At 37.8% G+C, this 23,634-nt stretch overlaps 2 long non-coding RNA genes across 2 annotated transcripts; one reads left to right on the top strand and one right to left on the bottom strand.

The window, feature by feature from the left end:
* Positions 1-18: 18 nt before the first annotated feature.
* On the top strand, positions 19-17,523 carry LOC141409644 (uncharacterized). The gene is made up of 2 exons (XR_012430823.1): positions 19-1,079; positions 16,838-17,523. It is a non-coding gene; the product is annotated as an uncharacterized lncRNA (long non-coding RNA).
* A 1,935-nt stretch (positions 17,524-19,458) lies between these two features.
* LOC135969657 (uncharacterized) lies at positions 19,459-23,064 on the bottom strand. Its single transcript, XR_010585008.2, has 2 exons — positions 22,982-23,064; positions 19,459-20,888 (listed from the first exon to the last, which is right to left on the bottom strand). It is a non-coding gene; the product is annotated as an uncharacterized lncRNA (long non-coding RNA).
* Between the last annotated feature and the right edge of the window lie 570 nt (positions 23,065-23,634).

Genomic DNA, 23,634 nt, shown 5'->3' with positions numbered 1-23,634 from the left:
GGCCACGCCCATGTGGGCGGCCGCGAGCGCTGGGAGCCTGGACCCAGCGAGCGATGAAAAGGCGTGGTGCGGTTCGCTTTCCCTGGGTGATTGTGTTGGTGTGACTGAGGCCCTGGAGGTGCCCACTTCCAGCTTTCCACTAATTACCGCACTGTCTTTTCGCTTCCTGCCCCGCTGACGCGTACACCTATTTCAGACTCGGCGCAGCTCCGCGGGAAGAAAGTGCGGGCCTCCCTCTCGGCTCCACACCAGACTCCGGAGTGGTTCGACCTGCGCTGGGGTAGCCAAGACGCGCGCTGCCCTTCTCCCGGCACTGCCCTTCCCAGCGTCTTTGACCACTCTTAATACCCACAAACTTGGTTGGACAACTTCTGATGTGTCCAGCCATGTGTCACGTACTGGGAATACAAAATGGAATGAGGCAAGCTCTCTGACCTCAAAGATTTCAGAGTTCAGTTAGAGAAATCGACAGAATCTAGTACTTTTAAAACTCAACATGATGAATGAATGTGGTGAGAACAGCGGCAGAAAATGGCACTGAATTCCACAGAAATATCTGGAAAGGGCATTTGAAAAGGGGAGAAAAGGTGCACAGTTTAACCAGCTTTCGGGGCAAGGGAGTGAGGGGCGCTGAAGCTCCTTGAAGTTGAAACCCAGGATAGAATGAGTAAGAATGAGCCAGTCAGGGTGCTTGTTTGAGTGGGTTGGTGGCAGGGGGGGCAGTTACGAGGGATAATAAAGACAAAAGCATGAAACAGAACTGGTTGTGTGCGTGTTTGTATTGAACGAGAGAAGGAACTCAAGAGTAGAAACACTAAACCTGTTTCAAGAAGAGCCATGCAAGGATTTCTACCACAGCAGCACGACTGCAAGCTTTGTGTTTAAAAAACATTCAATCTGCCAGCACAGCACCATCGTCGCTTTCTGGGGGCACTCGGGCTTTACTAACAGAATTTTGAGGGCGTCAAAGCTAGACGCTGAAAACTGAGGATTATTAGGAAGATGCTGCAGTCGTAACGATTAGAATGGTGAGGGCCTGTCGGCAATAAAAAGCAGGAATGGCACAGAAGAAAAAAGCGGTAATTATTAAGCGGTAATTATTTAGGAGGTAAAATGGGAATAACTGTAAATAATAGCCTATGCGATCTGAAAGAGAGGAAGGACTTGAGAGTGCCTCCCAGGTTTCTAGCTTGGGCCCCCTGTAGAGATCAAAATTTAGGGAGAGAAGGAGGTAGGAGAGAGTGTCAAGGATCAGGTGCTGCCTTTGAGATGTCTATACATATCTCCACTTTCACCATCCATTCTCTCTTCAACTCCAGTGGAGGAGCTCCCAGTCTAATAAAACTGTCTTGCCAAGATGAGTAATAACTCCATCTTTCCAAATACATTAGTCACTTCTCTATCATCTTACTCAGCTTCTATCAATTGATGCAGGGGACAGCCCCTCCTTTCTAGCCTCCTTGGCACCATGCTTGCCTTGTGTTCCTCCCACTTTGCTGGCCTATCTCATTTGCTGTCTCATTTGTCAGCTCCTCCTCTTCTATTCAAAATCTAGATGTTCAATGATGCAAGAGCCATTCCTGCACTTTCCTCCACTCATCCATTCCCATAGCTTTAATACCCTCCCTTTGCTGTCCAGTAGGTAACCACGAGTGGCTGTTGATCATTTGTAATGTGGATAGTTGGAAATGAGATATGCAATATGTATAAAATACACACCAGAGTTCAAAGACTTGTATGAAAAACAGAATAACCTCGTAATTTGAATACTGATTACATGTTTAAATAATATTTTGCAGACATTGGGTTAAAAATGTATATATTAAAACTGGCCGGGCGCAGTGGCTCACGCCTGTAATCCCAGTACTTTGGGAGGCCAAGGTGGGTGGATAACCTGAGGTCAAGAGATCGAGACCATCCTGGCCAACATAGTGAAACCCTGTCTCTAGTAAAAATACAAAATTTAGCTGGGCGTGGTGGCACGTGCCTGTAGTCCCAGCTGCTGGGGAGGTTGAGGCAGGAGAATCGCTTGAACCTGGGAGGCAGAGGTTGCAGTGAGCTGAGATCGCACCAGTGCACTCCAGCCTGGCAACAGAGGGAGACTCCATCTCAAAAAAATACATGTATATGTATATATATGTGTGTATATATATATAAAATTTTGCTTTAGTTTATATATATGTATATATGTGAACTAATTCCACCCATTTTTACTTTTTATGTGACTGCTAGAAAATGTAAAATTGCCTATGTGGCTTACATTGTATTTCTGTTTATCAGTGTGGATTTATATGCTGTTGCCTCTAAAATACCTTCATTCCAGACTCCTTTCTTCAGCATAAGACTGCTATTCCAACTGTTTATTTGACATCACGTGGATGACGTGGATGACTAATAAGCATCTCAAACGTAGCACATCTAAAACAGAATCCTTGAATTCTCTCACCCATGCTATACCTGCTCCTCCCTAAGTGTTCCTTAGCAAAGTAAATGGGACATCTCTCTACCATTTGCTGTCCACAAGTCTAGCAGTTATCCTTGATGTCTTACTTCATCTCCCACATTTACTCCCTCAGCATGTCTTGTCAACTCTCCTCCAAAATATACCCTCATTATGCATGTTCTCCATCACTACTCCTCTTACCAGAATAATATCTCCCAGACAATCACAACAGACTCTTTAAACTTTTTTGTTTTGCTTATATTTGATGAGAGATACATCTGGCATATATCATTCAAACAGTACCAAAGAGAATAAAGTTCAAAGCAAGTCTTTCTGCCTCCCTATACCCAGTACTCTTGGAAAGTAATCATCATTACCAGATTATTTTGCGTCCTTCCAGAGTTACTACACACAGTTGTTTTTCTTCCTTTCAGCCCAGCAGTATAGCCTAGAAATTGTTCTTATTCTTGAGGACAATCTTGGAAACAGCCTGTTTGCCACATCATCCTAATCAATCTTGTTACCAGATTTTTGGTCTTTGCAAATATGATTAGTGAAAAATTGCTATCATAGTGTAGTCTCAATTTATATTTCTATTATACTGAGGAATACTGAACCTCTTTTATGTCATTAACAGCCACTTATACTTGTTCTAGGAATTCTCTTCATATCCTTTGCTTATTTTTCCAGATGAATTATTGAGGTTTTTTCTTGTTGATTAAATAGGCTCTTTGTTGCTGATAGGAGCTGTATATATTTATTTTCACTCAGTTTTTGGTAATGTTTCCATATAGTTTCTAATGCCAAACTCTCTCTTTTTTTATTTTATAACTCCAGAGGTTTGCTCCTCACCCAAGATTTTCAACAGCCTCAATTGGTCTCTCTACTTATGTTGTTGCATTTCTATGATATGTTGCCCACACAACAATCCAAATGATCTTTGTAGTTAGTTTGGAGCTTTGGTTTGTCAAGGAATTATGAGTCAGCCATCAATATCTGAACTAAAAGAGACAAAACTGGGCCGGGCACAGTGGTTCACGCCTGGAAACCCAACACTTTGGGAGGCTGAGGTGGGGACATTGCTTATACTCAGGAATTGGAGACCAGCCTGGGCAACATGGTGAAACCTCATCTCTCCAAAAATACAAAAATTAGCCTGGTGTGGTGACATGTGCCTGTAGTCCCAACTGAGGTGGGAGGATCACTTGAGCCCAGGAAATAGAAGCTGCAGTGAGCTGTGATTGCACCACTGCACTCCAGCCTGTGTGACATAGCAAGACCCTGCCTCAAAAAAAAAAAAAAAAAAAAAGAAAAGAAAAGCAACAAAACTGGATTTTACTGTATACTCTAATAAGGAAAAGCTATGCTGAGTAGGCACAATCTCCCCAAGCAGAGCAGGCTGCTGATGCTCTATGGAGCTTTGGAGAATATAGAGTTCAGGAACAGGTGAATTTCAGAGGCAAAAGGGTTTGCCATCATCTGTAGAAGAGTAGATATTCTGGTAAGACTGTTATTAATTCTCCACTGAATTTATTGGAGTGAATCTGTCATTGACTGACTTTGAGAAAGGAGGGGTTTTTCAAAACAAGTTTATTGAGGCAGTTGATTAATTGAATGGGTTTAAAACTCGTTCTAGGAGTGTGGAAACTTGCTTTAATCCTCAGGGCTTTAAAAAATTATTATAGAAATGTGAAACCTACGGGGAAAAAAAAGGTAAAAAGGTAATGTACCCACCAAACTGAGCACCCAGACGAGGACGCAGGAAAGAGCTTTTTAGACGGTGTCAACTCCCCTGTGCATGCCTGAGAACTTCTTGGTGGCTTGCCCTTCCCAGGAGTTCAGGCTACCTGGTTACCTTGCAACCCAGCTGCATCTGATGGTTTCCGTTAAGGTTGTGACCTTGTAGTTCTGAGTTTTTTTCCTTATTGAGAAAGGAAGGATGCTCATTGCAGCTTTTCATATCTTAAACACAAAAGAAGTCTTTCCTCTCAATTTTAACAGTACATTAATGGGATATTACCTTTTTTCTTCCAGTTTATCAGTTGTCTTTTGTCTTTATGAAGTTTTTCGCTTGTTTTGTCATGAAAAGGGTTCTTTTTTTAGAATATAGTCAAATTTATCAATTTTTTCTTTTATTGCATCTAGATTTTGAAACATAATGAGAAATCCTTTGCTTGTACCCAGGTTAAAGAAGAATTCACCCATTTTTTTTCTAGTACTTGTATGGTTTCATTATTTAGATTTAGATTCCTGACCCATTTGGAGTTTATTCTTTTGCCTAGTATGAGGTATGGGTCAAACTTTTTATCTTTTTCTAAATGGCTAACCAATTGTTAAGTCCATCTTTGTCCAAGTGATTTGAGATGCCACCTTTATTGTATACTAAATTCCCATATGTATTTGGGTTTACTTCTGGACTTTCTTTTTGGTTGTACTGCTCGGTGTTTCTTGTCATGCACTAGGACCACAGTTTTTATTTTAGAGGCTTTAGAGTATGTTTTAGTGACTGGTAGAGGTAGTCCCCTTTCATAGCTTTTATTTTTGTTTTCCTGGATATTCTTCCATATTTTTCCATCTGAAATTAGTATCAGCTTGCCTAGCTCCATAAGAAAATTTAGTATTTTTTAAATAAACTTTAAAAATTAATTTAAGGAGACTTCACTTTCTCAAAGTGAGAAAAGCTAAGTCATCTCATACCAAAAAAAAAGGGGGTGTTGCACTTTTTCAAACTGTTTTGTGTCTTTTGAGAGTGTTTTAAAGTGTTCTTCATAAATATTTTACATATTTCTTGTTAAATTTATTTTTCTTTGTTGCTTTTGTAAATGTAGTTGTCTCTACCTTTATGTCATGTTACTTATTATGTATGGGAAGGCTGTTGATTTATGTATGTTATGTCCTGCCAACTTACTGAATTCTTCTCTTGTTTGACTTAGTTTTGTTGTTAATTTTCTATGATTTTTCAAGTATACTATCATACCATCTGCAAAGACAGAGAGTTTTACTTACTCTTTTCTAGTCCTTCTGTCTTCACTTGATTTCTCTTTTCCAACTGCAGTAGTGAATATCTCCAGTTGAATGTTAAATAGCAGTGAAGATAGTATACATTCTTCCCTTGGACCTGGGATAAATATTAAACAAACAGAAGAGAAAGGAACGCTCTTCCTTGTAGTAGAAAGCCAATCAATAAATGCAGAAGGAATGATGAAAATAGAAAACCACTATTTGCTAGGCATCATCATAATATTTGATCCAGACAGGAATCATCAGTGGTTGCTAAAATTAGTGGATAAAAGTTTGAAGAGTAAAGGATATATGCATAATCTCAAAGTAGCTCCTCACCAGAGATTTATTAATGACAAAGGAAAAAACAGTGCAGAAACCTGGCCCACACACGTGAACCAAGTGATCATAGTTAATATTACCAGTATTGAGACAAAGTGACATCACGTGCCCCCAGATATGCATTGAAAATGAAAACACAAAACTCTGTGGTTTACCTAACAAAAGCTCATACCTAAATCTCAGCATAAGGAAACATCAAACAAACCCAAATTGAAGGATATTATTCAAAATAACTGGCCCATATTTCTCAGTGTCATAACAGACTAAGGAACTGTGCTGATTAAAGAAGATTGCAGAGACATAACAGCTGAATGCAACACATTATCCAGGATTTATTTGGCTATAGGGAACATTATTGGGGACAGTTGACAAAAGCTAAGTTCTGTAAGTAGATAATTTGTACTGTATCAGCATTAATTTCCTGATTTTGACTATTGGACTGTGGTTATAAAAAAAGGTACTTGTTTTTAGAAAACACATATTGAAATATTTAGAAGTCAAAGGATATGTACATATAGTAGATATATATGTATATGGACAGAGAAAGAATAAAACAAATGTGGTAAAATGCTAAAACAAATGTGGTAAAATGTTGCCATTTCAGGAGTCTGGGTAAGAGTGCATGTGGGAACTCTTTGTACTAGCCTTACAACTTTTCTGTAAATCTGAAACTATATCCACCACACTTTGACCTCCTGAAAGTCTTGGGCACCTTTGTGTCTCAAACATCTAGAATAGGACCCAGCTTGAAAACTGCTTAAATGAGTTCCTTATATCAGGAGCACGTTGCACCACCTAGTGGTGTAACAAGGGAAGCTTACCTCTGTGGAAAAACCTATTCCTGTCCAAACAATGAACTTGCTCATTCTAACTGCATTGACCTATTATTGGCCAAACAAATTGCACTTATTTTATAACCACCAACTGATGGAAAAGTGATTGGAGATCAATTCAGGTGTAAGTATAGGCTTTATCATCTGGGACACAAGGTCACTAGATTGACCAGCCTGGTTTCACAGGTGTGGGGGTAGCTTCAGCCTCTGGAGCAAAGTTAGCTACACAGACAGAAAAGAGAAGAGGGTTACTTCCAAAAATCCAAGTTCTGGATTCAGTCTTCATGTGCATTTACTTCCTACCACTCCTCCTGAGTGCTATGTGAGCCAAAACATTCTCTTTATCTTCATCCTTCATATTGGAAGTCAGGCTGTAAACCTCTTCAGTGCCTTCTTTTGTCTCCCTGGTCTACCCCCACCCCCACCTCTCCCCACCAATAGTGCAGGGTGCTAGTATGGGACAAGAGAGAAGGAGTGTCTGGTTCTGCTTGGGAGCCCAGAAGCCGTGAAAAATGAGCTTGACTAGAGGGATGAAGATTGGGAGTGGGGTTGGAGGGGCAGAGTAAGGGTATTTCAGGCAAATGCAACATCATATACGAAGCCCTTAGAAAGGGATTCAGATTCTCTGAACTTCTACATTAGCTTCATCTAACTCTACATAGAAGATATGCAAAGAAAACCTTTGAAGTCTGGTGAGAATAACCACATTAATTTGAATCATGGGACCAGACGTTAGTTTACTTCCATATATTGACTCATGAAAAATAGTTTATACTCTCTGATTTATCTGATCACAGGAATGAAAAGTTTGTGTATTATTATGTGAATGAAGTACCAATTTTTAAAGAAAAATATGTACTCTAGGAGTTTAAGGCTGTCCTTTATTTTAGAGCTGAATTGGCAAAACTAGTGGCCAAGATAGTGGGAAAGCATCCACTGAGAGGTCTAGGGAGCTCATGTTCTCACTCCTAAGTGACTGCTAAAAAAATGTGAACACATGGCAGTAGAGAGTGGAATGATAGACGATAGAGACTCAGAAGAGTGAAGGGGTGGGAGGGTGGATGTGAGAAATTCTGTACTGAGAAATTACTTAATGGGTACAATGTACATTATTTGGATGATGAATACCCTTAAAAGCCCTGACTTGACCACTGCATGATCTGTGCATGTAACAGAATTGCACTTGTACCCTATAAATGTTTACAAATTTAAATAAATGAATAATAGGTCTGAAAGAATGTTTATGTGCTTAATAAATACTGCTTTTTATTGTACAAACTAGCCACCACCTTATCCTGGGGGAATACTTTCCAAGACTCCCCAGGTAGATGCCTGAAACCATGGAGAATACCGAACTCCTATGTAAACTATGTTTTTTTCCTATACATACATACCTATAATAAAGTTTAATTTATATATTAAGCATAGTAGGAGATTAACAATAATAACTAATAACAACATAGAACAACTATAATGATACACTATAATAAGAGTTATGTGAATATGGCCTCTTTCCCAAATATTGTATTGTACATACTCATTTTCTTACGTTGATGCAAGATGATACACTGCCTACATGATGAGATGAAGTGAGGTGAATGATGTAGTCATTGTGACAGTTATAAGCTACCATTGACCTTCTGTATTCCTGAATCTATGTAACCATCCCTTACGTGCAGTAAATGGCTTGCTGTCACTAGTTTTAGGGGATCCCTTGCTGAAGTCTTTATGTAGCTGAATGCTTTTTGGCCCAACATATTGCCATCAATCAGAACACAATTTCTCTTCATGTCTTCCACCAACAAATTTAATACCTTTTCCATTTAACTTAGCACTTAGCACACACTGGATGGCCATAATTTTTTTTCAGTTTGAGGTGCAACAGCAAAACTAGCATGAATTTGTTTTTCCTTCTTCACAATTTCACAATTAGAAGATTCATTCTTATCGTAGATCCCAGCATACGATTTTTTTTCTTTCCTTATTAAGTTGAAGACTTTCACCTTTTCACTTAAAGGAAACACTTTGTGGCTTCCCTTTCGCATATCCGAGTTGCCAGCATCTCTACTCTTGCACGTTGGAGTCATTTTTAGTAAAATAAGGATTACTTGAACACAAGCACTATGATACTGCAACGGTTGATCTGATAACTGAGACAGCTACCAAGTGTCTCACTGGCAGGGAGTGTGGACAGAGTGGATGCACTGGGCAGAGGGATGATTTCATACTGGGGTGGATTTCATGATAATACTCAGTATGGCATGTAATTTAAAACGTATGAATTCTTTACTTCTGGAATTTTCCATTTCATTCTTCTGAACTGAGGTTGACTGCAGATAACCAAAACCATGGATAAGGCAGGACTACTTTTATACATCAAAATACCTAGGAATCATTTAAATTTATTTTTATTCAGCTCCAAGGAAATAATTTGTTGTTTTCCTCATTTGTTTATAGCAAACTTGAGTTTCGAAGGAGCAGAATAAATAATTCCCTGGAATCACAATACAAATTAATGACTGAACAAAGATTAGACAGTAAAAAAAGTTTCCTTTTATACAGACCTCCAGACAGGCACATTCTTATCATCTGTTTTGAAAACTAATTAAATAGAGATAAATGATCTACCCCCAAAGATACTAAATTGGTATGTTAGGATCAAGAGGAAAGGGACTTGCGTGTTTGGGAACAAAGACAGGTACCATGCCTGGGATGAAAAATGATCCTAAATTGTCCCATATTTCAAATGCCAATAAATACATTTATGTCCTACAGTATTCAATTTTTAACAAATATATGCCTCTCTCTTACTATGTTTTGTTTGTTCATGCATTCTTCTCTTAATCTGTTTATATCTATTTTCTTTCTCTTTGTGTATGTATCCAACTGTGTATTCATCCATATGTCTACCTATCTATACATTTATCTGTCTTCAATTGTAAAAACATACTTGCTGTATTTTTCCTTCCTCATCAGAAGTGAAGGGAGTCAGGAGAGAACAGGTGATAGTATATTCTTCTAATTCAAAAAAAGATGTTAAAGGATCCCTCCAGCTTGGTAAAAGAAAAAATACATATAAATTAAGCAACAAAAAATAATGTGCAGCTGGGGACGGTGCCTCACGCCTGTAATCCCAGCACTTTGGGAGGGTGAGGCAGGTGGATCACCCGAAGTCAGGAGTTTGAGACCAGCCTGGCCAACATGGTGAAAACCCGTTTCTACTAAAAAAATACAAAATTAGCCTGGTGTGGTGGCGCATGCCTGTAATCCCAGCTACTTGGGTGGGTAAGGCAGGAGAATCTCTTGAACCAGGGAGGCAGAGGTTGCCACGAGCCGAGATTGTGCCATTGCACTCCAGCCTGGGCAACAGGAGCGAAAATCCATCTCAAATAAATAAATAAATAAATAATAAATGAGGTGACCATACTTCTGAATTACATATTAAGAAGGAGAAAGATAAAAGATGAGAACGTATTTTATGAAAAAAATTAACTAACTTGATGAAGGAATCACCATGGGAAGTATATATGAGCACTTTCCTTGCAGGTTATGAATTTACTGTCTCAGATTCAAGTTCATTCTTTTCACAGACTGAGGGTTTAAAATATTTTTCCTTTGCCAGCTGGCACGATATGCAGCTTTGTCAGTAGATGGCGTCAGAGAGACGTCTCAGAAAAAATGGTTTTTCCTCCAGTTCTGCAGCACAGGTGGCTGCTTCTGTGCCAGTCTGCTGTGTTTTTTGGTTTTTTTTTTTTTAATAGAAATTATTATGAGCCCCACATCTTAATAGAAGAAATAAATGCAACAAAGATGCCTTTGAAATTCAAAGTGAGAAGAGGAAAAAGAACATGATAAGAAAAAATAAAATAAAAATAAGCCCCTTGGGATAAAAGCAATGGTAAAGGAAATGTGAGCATTACTCTACAGAAGCAGGACAAATTTTACAATTTGGAAAGTAGTAGGGTTTTCCCACATGATACCAACTCAGCCTTTCAGGTCAATGAGGGACTACTGAAAACAAGGCAGAAATGTAAATCAACACACACCCATGTGAACAGATCAGTGTGAAATCTTGGAGTGAACGAAATTACCAGACTCAAGCATGACTTGTCTGTGAATATTGCAAGATGGCAAAGTTCGTGCCTGGTTCAATTCATACACCTAAACCCACACACATGTGTTTATTATCTGCTTTGGATCTCTTATCTATCCACCTATCTATATGCACATTCAGATAAGTGACCTGACCCCCCCAAATCCCCAAATAGACTACGATTAGTATATAGGAACAGCTGACATGTGGAAGCCAAAGATAGATGTTGTACTTGGCTCAAAACACCTTCCCCACCCACCTCTACCATTCCTGATTCACCAGAAATTTCTAGTACTAAAAACTTAAATGATAACTGAATTAGGTCAAAAAACGGCACTGATATGGGTGTCAGTTGTTAAAAGTTATCTCTCTGTCTGCCTAACAATATGTCCTAAGAATTGCACCATATCAGTTCATACAGGTTTTCCTTGTTCTTTTTCTTACACCTGCATGGTACTGCATTGTGTGTATGTATTAATACTATAGTTTCTTCAATCACCCTTCTATATTTGCGTATTTAGTAGGTTACCAATATTTTGTGATTGCAAATCATGTAATAAGCAATCTTGCAAATACGTATTTTTATGTTGGTGGAAGTGTGTCTTTAGGCTAAAGTGGAATTGCTGAACCAAAGGATAAATGCATATATGGTTTTGTTAAGTATTGCCAAATTTCCTTTTAAAGGGTTGTAGCATTTCACATTATAAAAATACCTATTTTTGGCCAGGCACAGTGGCTCATGCCTATAATCCCAGCACTTTGGGAGGCCAAGGCTAAAGGATCACTTGAGCCCAGGAGTTCAAGACCAGCCTGAGCAACATAGTGAGACCCCTACACTACATAAAATTTTAAAATTAGCTGGGCATGGTGGTATGAGCCTGAAGTCCCAACTACTTGGGAGGCTGAGGCAGGAGGATCACTTGAGCCTGGGAGGTTGGAGCTACAGTGCACCATGATCACACCACTTCACTGTAGCCTGGATGACAAAATGACACCCTGTCTTAAAAAAAAAAAAAAAAGAATAAAAACTAAATAAATAAATAAAAATTTAAAAACCCGTTTTCCCACAGTCTGACCAAGAAATTGTATTGTTAAGCTTTTGAATTTTTGCCCATTTAAACTGAGACATGTGGCATAGATTTCCAGAAATAGCATGAAGATCTGTCTACAGTAGTGGATATAAATTTTTAAAGGCAGAAATAATTTGCTTTTTGGACAGATATGTACAACTATTAAGAATATCTATCTTCAGACGTTCTCTTATTTGGGACTTATCAGAGGTAACATCTGTTTCACACTGCCAATAAAGTAGTCTGGCCAGTGGATGTCACTCAAGTGCTACTTTAAGAGAGAAATTTTAGTACATCTCTCTGTTCCTATGTTTTAGGACAATAACTCTTTTAAAATCCACTCCATGTGCTCATTAGATAAATGAGGCAGGAGATTCCTAGGGTTGAGTCCTTTTTTATTATTTTACTAACCTGGCTTTGTAAAACTAAAAGTCCTTTTTAAAAAGCCCATCACTACTATGCTTAACAGGAGAGAGCTTTTTGAAGGGGTAAAGAAAACCAATTCAGCATGTTCTGATTTAAACAAAGTGTATAGTGGTTTTGATCTGATAACTAAAATTATCAAAATTAGGAAAAAAATTCATGGCAATAAGAACTAACCATAATCATGTGGCTCTTTGATATATGTAAATATTAACAGCTTGTCATTTTTATCCTTTGATGAAATGCCCTACACAGGTCCAGAGAACGAGAGAGGCTCTACCTATGCTTCTACAGACCCCTCTCTAGCTGAGGGCAATGACTTCTTCACTTAGAACAGTCTCCAATCATGAAATGCAAATGTTTCAGCTAAGCTCTTGCAGTCCTTCTCCTAATACTACCTTCAAAAAAATGATCTTTAAAAGAATTCTGATGCACTGATACAAAAAATATGAGGCCCAGAGAATTCTTTAATTAATTACTTCATGGATTAAAGGACAGAAAATCTAAGGTATTAAACTGTACATCTTTAATTTTCATTAGGTTGTTTCAAAAAGCAGGTAATTTTCAAATCAAAAAGAAAGAAAAGGTTAAGTTCACAGATTACAACTGTGTCATTTGTCATCAATATCACTCATGTTATTAAAATTAATTAAATATCATATAGATAATATTTTTAAATAGATGTTTTAACAGTAGAGTCTCAACAGAAAAACATTAGGATACAACAAAAAAACTTTTAAGAGTCTTGACAAAAACCACAACAGTTTAATTGAGAATAACCAAACTTCCTATTCTGGAATAAGTTCAATATTTATTAAACATGAGTATGACTAATAAAACTGATGACAAAAGATACACAGAGTCATTATATCAAGAGTTAAATTTATCCTTATGATACCCTTAGCCAGGGGTGACTAAGAAATTATATCCACTCTATATTTTTCTCTCTGTGCTGTGGAAGTTCTGCCACATGTTATCACCCATCGGCACAGGCCTGCTTGTGTTGTACAACCCTTATTCCAGTTGCAAGATGGTCCTGAGTTCTTGGTTACGCTCTTCTAAGGTCACCTGAAGGGCAGTCTTCACAAGGGAGTTCCTGGAAGGTTCCTCTTCCTTCCACTGTGCTTACTAAATGTTTGCTTCTAATCACTTATAACCATAGGACTGGCCTTTGGCATTATGTTTGTGAGGCCCTGTGGCCGTTGTGTGTTTCTAACTTGAGCATCTTAAATTTTCTGGCCTTGTCCTTTCTGTTATAGAGGGAGGGATTTTGAAGTTTTCTCTGTGAATATTAGACTAGTGTTTTAAAGGGAAGAATAAATTGTATGGATAGTAGAGGCTTGGAAGAGTTACCACATCATTTCCTTCCTTTTCACTTAGTCTTCCTAGCAACCTTGAATGTAGGAGTTGCCCAGATAAATCACTCATAGTTATTTGAGAGGAATAGCATTTTGCCTAGAATTTTGATAATTTTTCAAAAGCTGAAACTGAAAATCAGTTAAGATTTCCTAAAGGACCCACTGCCATTATAGTCTGCTGCCACATTGCAATTATTATATATATTTCATATATTTTTATATATTTCATATGTATAATTGTATACTAATTGCACGTAGGTAGTAGTAGTGAACACTATTATCATCTACTGATCTGGTTTTCTTCATTATGGTTTTACTCTCTCTAGATTTTCATATAAGTGGATTCATAGAGTATGTAGTCTTTTGTGTTTGTCTTCTTTTGCTTAGCATAAATCATTTGAAATTTATCAATGAATTTCATAACGAATCTTGTGTACATCCATAGTTTATTTGTTTTTATTGTTGAGTAGGATTCCAGTCAATGGGTATAGAGCAATTTGTCCATTCACCTGTTGATGAACACTTGAGTCTCTTCCAGCTTGGGCTACTATGAATAAAACTGCTCTCTTAGTCCTTTCAGGCTGCTATAATAAAATACCTTAGACTGTAACTTATAAACAGCAACTTATTGCTCAGAGTTCTGGGGACTGTGAAGTTCAAAATCAAAGCACTAGCAGATTCAACATCTAGTGGGGGCTCCTTGTCTGCCTCATAGATGGCACCTTCTTGTGTCCTCACATGACAAAAGGGTGAACAGGCTCCCTCCATCCTCTTTCATAAAGGCACTAATCCCATTCATGAGTGCTCCACCCTCATTACCTAATGACCTCCTAAAAGCTACCCTTCTTAATACTATTGCATTGGGGAATAGGTTTCAGCATATGAATTTGAGGAGGGATACAAACATTCAGACTATAGCAGCTGCTAGGACATTCATGTACAGTCTTCTTGAGAACTTAAGTTTTTATTTTTCTGGAGTGAATACCTGTGAGTAGGATTACTGAGTTGTGTGATTATTTTTCAGGATTGTTTTAGCTATTTGAGGTCCCTTACATTTCCATATGAACTTTAGGATCAACTTGTCAATTTCTGTAAGTATATGTTTAACTTTTTAAGAAACTGCCATGAAAACTGACTTTGGCTTTTTGCATTCCCACCAGTTGCTCTATATCCTCATCAACATTGTATTGTCAGGTTTTTAAAATTTTGATTTTAGCCATTCTAATAGACATATAGTAGTATCTCAGGGTAGTTTTAATTTGTATTTCTCCAATGACTAATAATATTGGTAGTTGTATCCCCTCTTTTATTCTTGAGTTTTAGTCATTTGAGTCTTCTCTTTGTTGTTGTTGGTGGTGGTCAATATGGATAAAACTTTGTCAATTTTGTTGATTCAAGAACCAACTTTTGGTTTTGTAGATTTTCTCTGTGGTTTTTCTGTTCCCTATTCCATCTATTTTCATGCTAACTTTTATTATTTCTCTCATTCTTCTTGCTTTGTGTCTAGTTTATTTTTCTTTTTTCTAATTTCCTGAGCTATAACATTAGGTTATTGATATAGTATTTTTTCCTTTTTAAACATAGGCTTTTAGAGTTATAAATTTTCCTCCAAACATTGCTTTAGTTGTATCACATAAATGTTAGTATTCTGTATTTTGTGTTTATTCATTTCAAAACATTTCCTAATTTCCCTTGTGATTTATTATTTGACCCATTAGTTATTTAGAAATGTTTTCTTTAATTTCCATATATTTATGAATTTCCTAAATTTTCTTCTGTTATTTCTGATCAGAAGACATACTTTCTATTATTTAAATCCTTTTCAATTCATTGAGGCTTTCCTTGTGGCCTACCATATGGTCTGTCCTAGAAAATGTTCCATGTATTCTTGAGAAGAATGGGTATTCTGCTGTTGTTGGGTAAAGTATTGAATAGATATCTGTTAGGTGTCTTTGATTTATAGTTTTCCGAGGTTTTCATGTCAACCTATCCTTCCTGATTTTATGTCTAGCTCTTCTATCCATTATTGCAAGTAGAGTATTAAAGTATCCAATTACATTGTTGAATTATTTATCTCTCCTTTCATTTCTGTCAGTGACTCATACTACCATTCCAGAAACCTCATCTTCTATTCTTGAAGATTTTATGTTTATAATTTCAATGAAGTCCAATTAACCTATTTTTTTGTTTTATTATTTCTGTTTTCTTGTGTCTTATCTAAGACAGTCTTCCCTAACTTAAGGTCACAAAACTTTTCCCTTGTGCTTTGTTTTATGATTTTAGCTTCTATGTTTAATTATGTGATCCAGTTAACTTCTGTAGATGGTGTGACTAAGGGTCAAGGTCCTTTAACTTTTTTTTAGACATCCAGTTGCTCCTATACCATTTGTTAGAGATACAATCTTTTCCTCCTCTGAATTACCTTAGTACATATGTAAAAAATTAATTGAAAATATATTTATGGGTCTACTTCTAGACTCTCTATTGTATTCCACTAGTCTTTGTGTCTATCCTTATACCAATTCCACATGGTTTGATTAATGTAGCTTTTTTGTTCATCTTAAAGTTAGGTATATAAATTCTCCCACTTGGTTCTCCTTCTTCAAAAACTGTTTTGACTATTCTATATCCTTTGACATGTCATATAATTTTTTTAGAATAAGCTCTTTAAATTCTACAGAGGAGGTTTACAGTATATGAATAGCATTAAATTCAAACTAAAATTACAGATGGGGTAGTTGAAATAATTAACTTGTAATCAAGCCTCCATCATTTATGTAAGGTTCTGTATGTGGACTGAGTAACAATGCAGAATCATAGTATTGCGGTATAGTGGAGGGAAAAAATCTGAAGCCCTTGTTGGCACTTGGTTCTGACATACCATCACTTAATGTCCCTAAGTCTTGATTTCTGCCACTGTAAAATATAATTCATTATTTTATTCGTTGTTTTCTGGTTACAAATGATCCCAAAATTTAGTGTGTTTAAACAATAACCAATTGAAACTATGTAGAGGAAAAGCACTGTACAACTGGGTGAGCCTTGTGAAAACATAAGGGATAATTATAATACTGAGACTCCAAACTAATTTAAGCTCTCTCCAATTTCAGCCTACATACTTGAAAAAGGGTAAAATGTGTAACAATGCACTCACGGCAGTTTTGAGCAATCATATTCCCAGCCAATATTTAACTAGCAATGTCTCAGGCACACTCCAAGGTGAAATTCTCCCACAGAGACAGAATGGGGCATAAATCTCCCTCATCCCTCTCCAGGTGAGGCAAACTGTGGCATCCCAGTCCTCCTAGAGAAGAACAGGAAGAGGAAGAAGATGTCAGAAGCACGATGACACAGGAGGAACAGAGGCAAGGAGAAAGGTGACTCATTCATTTCTTCTCCCAAAAGAACTGTTGCTCCCAAGGCCTCCCAGATTTTGTCAAACGTTCCTGCCTGGCTCAAGGATTATCCAAGTTCTAGCCTGGCCCTATCACTAACTTCTGTGTCATCTTGTACAAATCTGCTTCACCTTCCTAGGTATCAATTTCTTTATTTGTAAAATGAAGGAGTTGAATTAGGTCTCTAGATTCCTTCCAGTTTTGAAATTATATGACATAAAGACAATGACTGCTAAATCCCTATTAGTAAAACAGTTTTTGGCACACAACTCTAAAATATGTACATTTATTTAGTTTCAAAAGGTATACATGTACCACAGTACCAGTACCTTATAGTAATGATCAGACATGCACGCATACACACCCATTCACACACATGTGAAAATTATAAAGGATGACAGTCTTAAATGAAATAAGCAATATTATAAATTTGTTAATTGAGATGTTCCATACATCAATATCAATATCTCAAGCCACAACATAGACTTTGTCAATAAGGATAGTGAATGCAAATCCATTTTTCAGATACTATCCTTAATAATAAAGTTTTAATGTGTTGGTGTTTGTTGTTGGGTTATTGCTGTTTTCTTTTATTCTCATGCTTGGAGAAAGAGGCCTACCTGCCTAACCACTCTCTTGTTCATTTGTCTCTGCCATAATATTTAGCTGAGGGTCAATAAGTAACATTTGGTTGGGTGCAGTGGCTCATATCTGTAATCCCAGCACTTTGGGAGGCCAAGGCGGGCAGATCACTGGAGATCAGGAGTTCAAGACCAGCCTGGCCAACACGGCAAAACCCCATTTCTACTAAAAGTACAAAAATTAGCCAGGCATCATGGTGCACGCCTGGAATCCCAACTTCTTGGGAAGCTGAGGCAGGAAAATCTTTTGAACCCAGGGGAGCAGAGGTTGCAGTGAGCTGAGATCATACCATTGCACTCCAGCCTGGGCAACAAAAATTAATAAATAAGAAAATAATGTTTTTCCCTTATTCATCTGAGTTCAAAGACACAGGAATCAGAGAGATGGAGATCAAATTGATAGGCTAAGGCATTACACTAAATGTGCTTATGTATAGAAAAGACTTATACAGCAGGCCTAAGCTGCTATCCTTGAAAAGACCAGCTTGCAAAGTCGGCTGTTGTCTGGCATCTGGGAACTTAGATTTTGGGAGAATTCCCTCCATTAGTAGATAAGAGTGGCTCATTGTGCCTGAACCATTCGTACAAATAATATGGTTTATGCTGACCACCTGCTTTCCTTCTAGGAGCCAGGAATTTGGGTATGTGCTAGATAGAAAGTGCTTTGTCATCACCCCCAATGACAACCCTAGGCACGAGTCTCTAATGAGCTTCACTGGTTGGCAGCATTTCATACATGTTGTCACAGCTTGTTGCTGGGAGAGTTAAGGGTGTCCTGTGTGACTCAACTGGGAAAGGACCCTTAGAAGCTTGTACCTTGTTTCCTCCAGACTTCAGTCCATGTGCCTTTTCCCTTTGCTGATTTGGCTGTGTATCCTCTCAGTAATAAATCATAATCATGAGTATGACTTACGCGGAGTCCTGTGAGCCCTCCTAGAGAACCACTGAACCTGGGAGTGGCCTTGGAGACCTTGTGTCACAGCCTGGTAACATACTCCCTAAAATAAACCATCCCCAAACAGCAGACCTCCTTCTGTTGAGGTATTTAAAAAGAAATCGTCTTTGTCAAACTTTACACTTATTTTTGAAAACAAATATAAACCTACAAACAATATCTTAAGAACAGTAGCAAGAAACACATTAGTTAGTCAAAGAAAGGCAATACAAATTTATACCTTTGGCCCATGCAGATTTTGTTTTTCCATGACTTCTGGGCTTACCATGCACACACAAGGTGAACACAATAAATGCTCATAAATTATTACACATTTGGCACGTCCAAAATAAATATGGGATATTTTCTAACATTCTTCACATTTTTTTCTAAAATGTTTACTAAAACACTCAAATTAGCATTAGGGAAATTTGGTGGTTCTTTTAATCATGCTGCCAACTACGTCATAGTTGAAGTAGGTGTATTTTTGTCCAAATTTGCTCTAACATTGTCTAAAAATAAACATTCCTCACTCATTACCATGGACTCATAATTATAAATAATCTTTCCCTGTTAAAAAATTACTTAGAATTTAGACTCTCTTATTTTGATTTATATTGAAGTAGTTCTTGAATTAGTCAAATTTTGCCACCCTAGTTGTAACTACCCTGGTGAAACAAGCACGAGACAGACAATCCACATAAAAGTAAACAGACTTCAAGAGAATTATGCTCAGTGAAAGAAAAAAAAAAGAGTCCATCTCAAAAGGTTACAGACTATGTGATTCCATTTACATAGCATTCTTGAAATAACAAAATTATAGAGATGGAAAACAGATTAGTGGTTGCTGGAGTTGGAGATTGGGAGAAGAAGGTGGGTATAAAAAATAAACAGAATATGATTATTAATTAGGAGTATACAAAAATGAAATACTATATATCATTTATTTTCAAAATATTTATCTTTATACATTCAATCTTTTTCATTTTCAACCACATACAGTTTTCACCTTCAAGGTGACCTTGCTGAGTGGAAAACATAATATCTTTAATACATGAGTTAAACCTAAGATGATGTTCAAATGGACTGCAGGTAACTGTTTATGTCAATAATAAATACAGTAGATTACTTTTAAAACCCATACTTTGGACTTTTTATTACAGATGCAATTGCTGACTTACCATAAATCAATGTGCTTGAAGTGCCATATGATGTCAAATATTTAGCTTAACAGCATAAAATTGAACAGAAACTGTAAAACATGTTTTATAGGTGCTATAAAACCCTGGTGCTTGAGGTCCTGCTTTTCTGCATTACTCTGATACATCAAGTTCCTTGGAAATTCTAGATAGCCAATACGCTTGGGAATCGAAAATTGGCTTTCAGAATTTTATTCAGTTAGGTTATTATGACCTCCCGGACAACATCCTCTGTTTCTTAATATGAGGAGAGCACAAGGAGAGAGACACAGGCTAGTATAGGACCGACAGAGAGTTAAAATACTTTATATCCTTTATAATTCTCTTCTGTCAATAACCCATCCTGCTGCATCTGGCCTTCCACCCACCCAACAAAAAATGGGTGAAAAGAGGCTAATTGATAAGGCAAGATAGTAGTCATTGTTTATCTTAAAATGTTTGTTTCCCATTTGGAAACATTCATCCCACAGATTGACTTACTGCTCTGAGTTAAGCACTGTTCTGCAGTTCAGAAATGGACAACACAGGATAGTGGCAATGAGGACATAAAGATGGAGAGAAGTGGGTGGATGTGAGGGGCCTTTAGGTGATGGAAGCAATCATATAAGGTGATGAAAAAGGATAAGAAAGAGAGGAGGCAAAGATGACACCGAGGTTCTTGGCTTGACAGCTGCATAGATGGTGGTGCTGTTCCCTGAGATGGAGTATGGAGAAGAGCCAGGGACAGGGAGAAAGGGCAGATACATTGAATTTGAGATATTAGCGGGTCTTCCAAATAGAAATTTCCAGTAGCAACTGGTTGTATGAGTCTGGAGCTCAAGACCAGAAGGTAAATTTAAAGAGTTAATTGTGGTAAACACCACTGGTTTCTTACCACAGACCATAACATTCCAAAATATCACTTGCTATCAAAACCATCTCTTACTATAGAGGGTTAAAGTACCATCATCTACTCATTTTCCCAGTCCTTGCTGCCAGATCATGTGACCTGATTCTGAGAAATGGCCCCATAGAAGTCTGATAAGGAGGTTTTGAAATGCCTTCCTTCTGATGAAAATACGTGAGAAGAAAACTATTTTTTTCCATCTTGAATGTAGTTGTGTGAAGTGTGACGCCTGGAGTTACGACAGCCATCTTGCAACCATGAGAAGATAAGACTGTGGATGAAAACCAACATACCAAGAATGGTTGTGTTAAAAGATGAAAAGAGCTTGGGTCTTGAATATCATCACTGAACACTTCACCAGTTCTCAAACAACCCTGTCTCTGAACTCTTGTCATGTGAGATTACTAATGTCCTCATTATTTAAGCTACATTAATAGTTGGATTTCTTGGCCGGGCGCGGTGGCTCAAGCCTGTAATCCCAGCACTTTGGGAGGCCGAGGCGGGCGGATCACAAGGTCAGGAGATCGAGACCACAGTGAAACCCCGTCTCTACTAAAAATACAAAAAATTAGCCGGGCGCGGTGGCGGGCGCCTGTAGTCCTAGCTACTCAGGAGGCTGAGGCAGGAGAATGGCGTGAACCCAGGAGGCGGAGCTTGCAGTGAGCCGAGATCGCGCCACTGCACTCCAGCCTGGGCAACAGCGTGAGACTCCGTCTCAAAAAAAAAAAAAAAAAAAAAAAAAATAGTTGGATTTCTTGTCACATGTAGCTGAAAATATCCTAATACATCAACAAATAAATGAGTAAATAATAATATAAAATTTTTAATTAAAGAGAAAAAATTGAGCTCTATACATATTGTATGCATGTATCAAAATATCACTTGTACCCTATAAATACATTCAGCTATTGTGGATCCATTTTTTAAATATACAAATTTGAACTCTTTTTTTTCTTTTTATGTTTCTGCCAGCAGGAAGTCAAAATCTGAACTCTTTTTGTGTTTATATGCATCCGTTTTTTAAATGACCTGATGAAATTAAACCTGTTGAGAAAAATTTTAAAAAAAAGAAATGAGTAGGCCGGGCACGGTGGCTCACGCCTGTAATCCCAGCACTTTGGGAGACCGAGGCAGGTGGATCATGAGGTCAGGAGATCAAGACCATCCTGGCTAACACGGTGAAACCCCGTCTCTATTAAAAATACGAAAAAAAAAAATTAGCCGGGCATGGTGGCGGGCGCCTGTAGTCCCAGCTACTCGGGAGACTGAGGGAGGAGCACGGCGTGAACCCGGGAGGCGGAGCTTGCAGTGAGCCGATATAGCGCCACTGCACTCCAGCCTGGGCGATAGAGAGAGACTCCACCTCAAAAAAAAAAAAAAAAAAAAAAAGAAAGAAAGAAAGAAATGAGTAAATAGAAAATAGAAGTAGAGGGTACAGACCTCTTGGAAAAGAGATCCAAGAGACTGCATGTAACTAGAAATGGCAGGAGAGACAGAAGATATATTCTGAGGAGAAACAGAAAGGGTGATAGTAAACATGCCAAAACACGTGAAGGTGATATTCCACAGGAGGTGGGTAAGGGTAGCTAGGAGCTGGGAATATTAGCTTTAGAAACACAGAAGTAAAAACTCCTTCTTTAAAATCAAAAAGAGGCTGGGCGGGGTGGCTCACGCTTGTAATCCCAGCACTTTGGGAGGCCAAGGCGGGTGGATCATTTGAGGTCAGGAGTTTGAGATCGGCCTGGCCAACATGGTGAAACCCCGTCTATACTAAAAATACAAAAATTAGCCAGGCATGGTGGTGCTTGCCTATAACCCCAGCTACTCAGGAGGCTGAAGCACAAGAACCACTTGAACCTGGGAGACAGAGGTTGCAATGAGCCAAGATGGCACCACTACACTCCAGTCTGGGTGACACAGTGAGACCCTGTCTCAATAAATAAATAAATAAAATCAAAAAGAAATCCAGGAAGAGGAAAGATGATAGAACAGGTATCAGATAATACCAGTTTCTTTTACTAAACTCATCCACGGATTACAGAAAATTAAGCCATTAAATAATAAGTGATACTTAATTTTGACTTCAGAATGTCAATAGCATGACTTCTTCTCAAAGTATAGACGTATCTGTAAGTGTCATAAAATTGGGAAACATGGCTACATTTAGAGCCCAGGAAGTTTTACTATACAATATTTAGAATAACTGACATTATTTCTCTTTTCTGTTGTTGAAAATGCAGCCCCTTCCATTATAAAACCATGTATCTCATGGATCCCTTCAAAGAATGTGATTTTCCATCTCTATTTATCTCTATTTATCCTTCCAGCCCATTCATTTCTAAGCTTAAACCATCTATTGCTCACCCTGAGCACTTGGAGAATCTGTTACTTTTCCTCTTCAATTGATGGAACCCAGAAATGAAGGCAGCCAGAGATTAGCACTGAAGAAATGGAAGCAGACAGTAATGAAGTCTATGGCAAGTTAGTGAAGGAGTAAAATAGAATAATAAAAAATATTTTATCAAAAAAAAGGTAAGAAAAGAAGGAAACATAAAACAGACAGGTCTACATATAGAATACAATAGTAGACAGTAGAACTAAACTCAACTGTATCAGTTTTAGTATAAATTAACTAAATAACCCAAGTAAAAAGCCAAGACTGTAACACTGGACAAAAATATATGTTGCTTACAACAACCACATTTTAAGTATAAGAAACAGATTGAATGTGAGAGGACAGAAAAAGAGTCACCATGTAAATATTCACCACAAGGGAGCTGGGGTAGCTATCCTAATATGAGACAAAGGGGATTGTAATGCAAGAAGTGTTACCAAACATAAAGAGGGGCACTTTATAATGACCAGGACTCAATCCAACAGAAAGATATCACAGTCCTAAATCTTAACACACCCAATAACATAGCTTCAAAATACAAAAAGTAAGAAACTGACAGATCTAAATTTCACTGAGGTTGGGAGGACAAAGCAGGTATATCACTTGAGGTGAGGAGTTTGAG

Source organism: Macaca fascicularis, chromosome 2 (assembly GCF_037993035.2).
Source record: "Macaca fascicularis isolate 582-1 chromosome 2, T2T-MFA8v1.1".
NCBI classification, from domain to species: Eukaryota; Metazoa; Chordata; class Mammalia; order Primates; family Cercopithecidae; genus Macaca; species Macaca fascicularis.
Note: the sequence above shows the minus strand (reverse complement) of the source record. Positions and strands in the feature narration are given on the sequence as shown.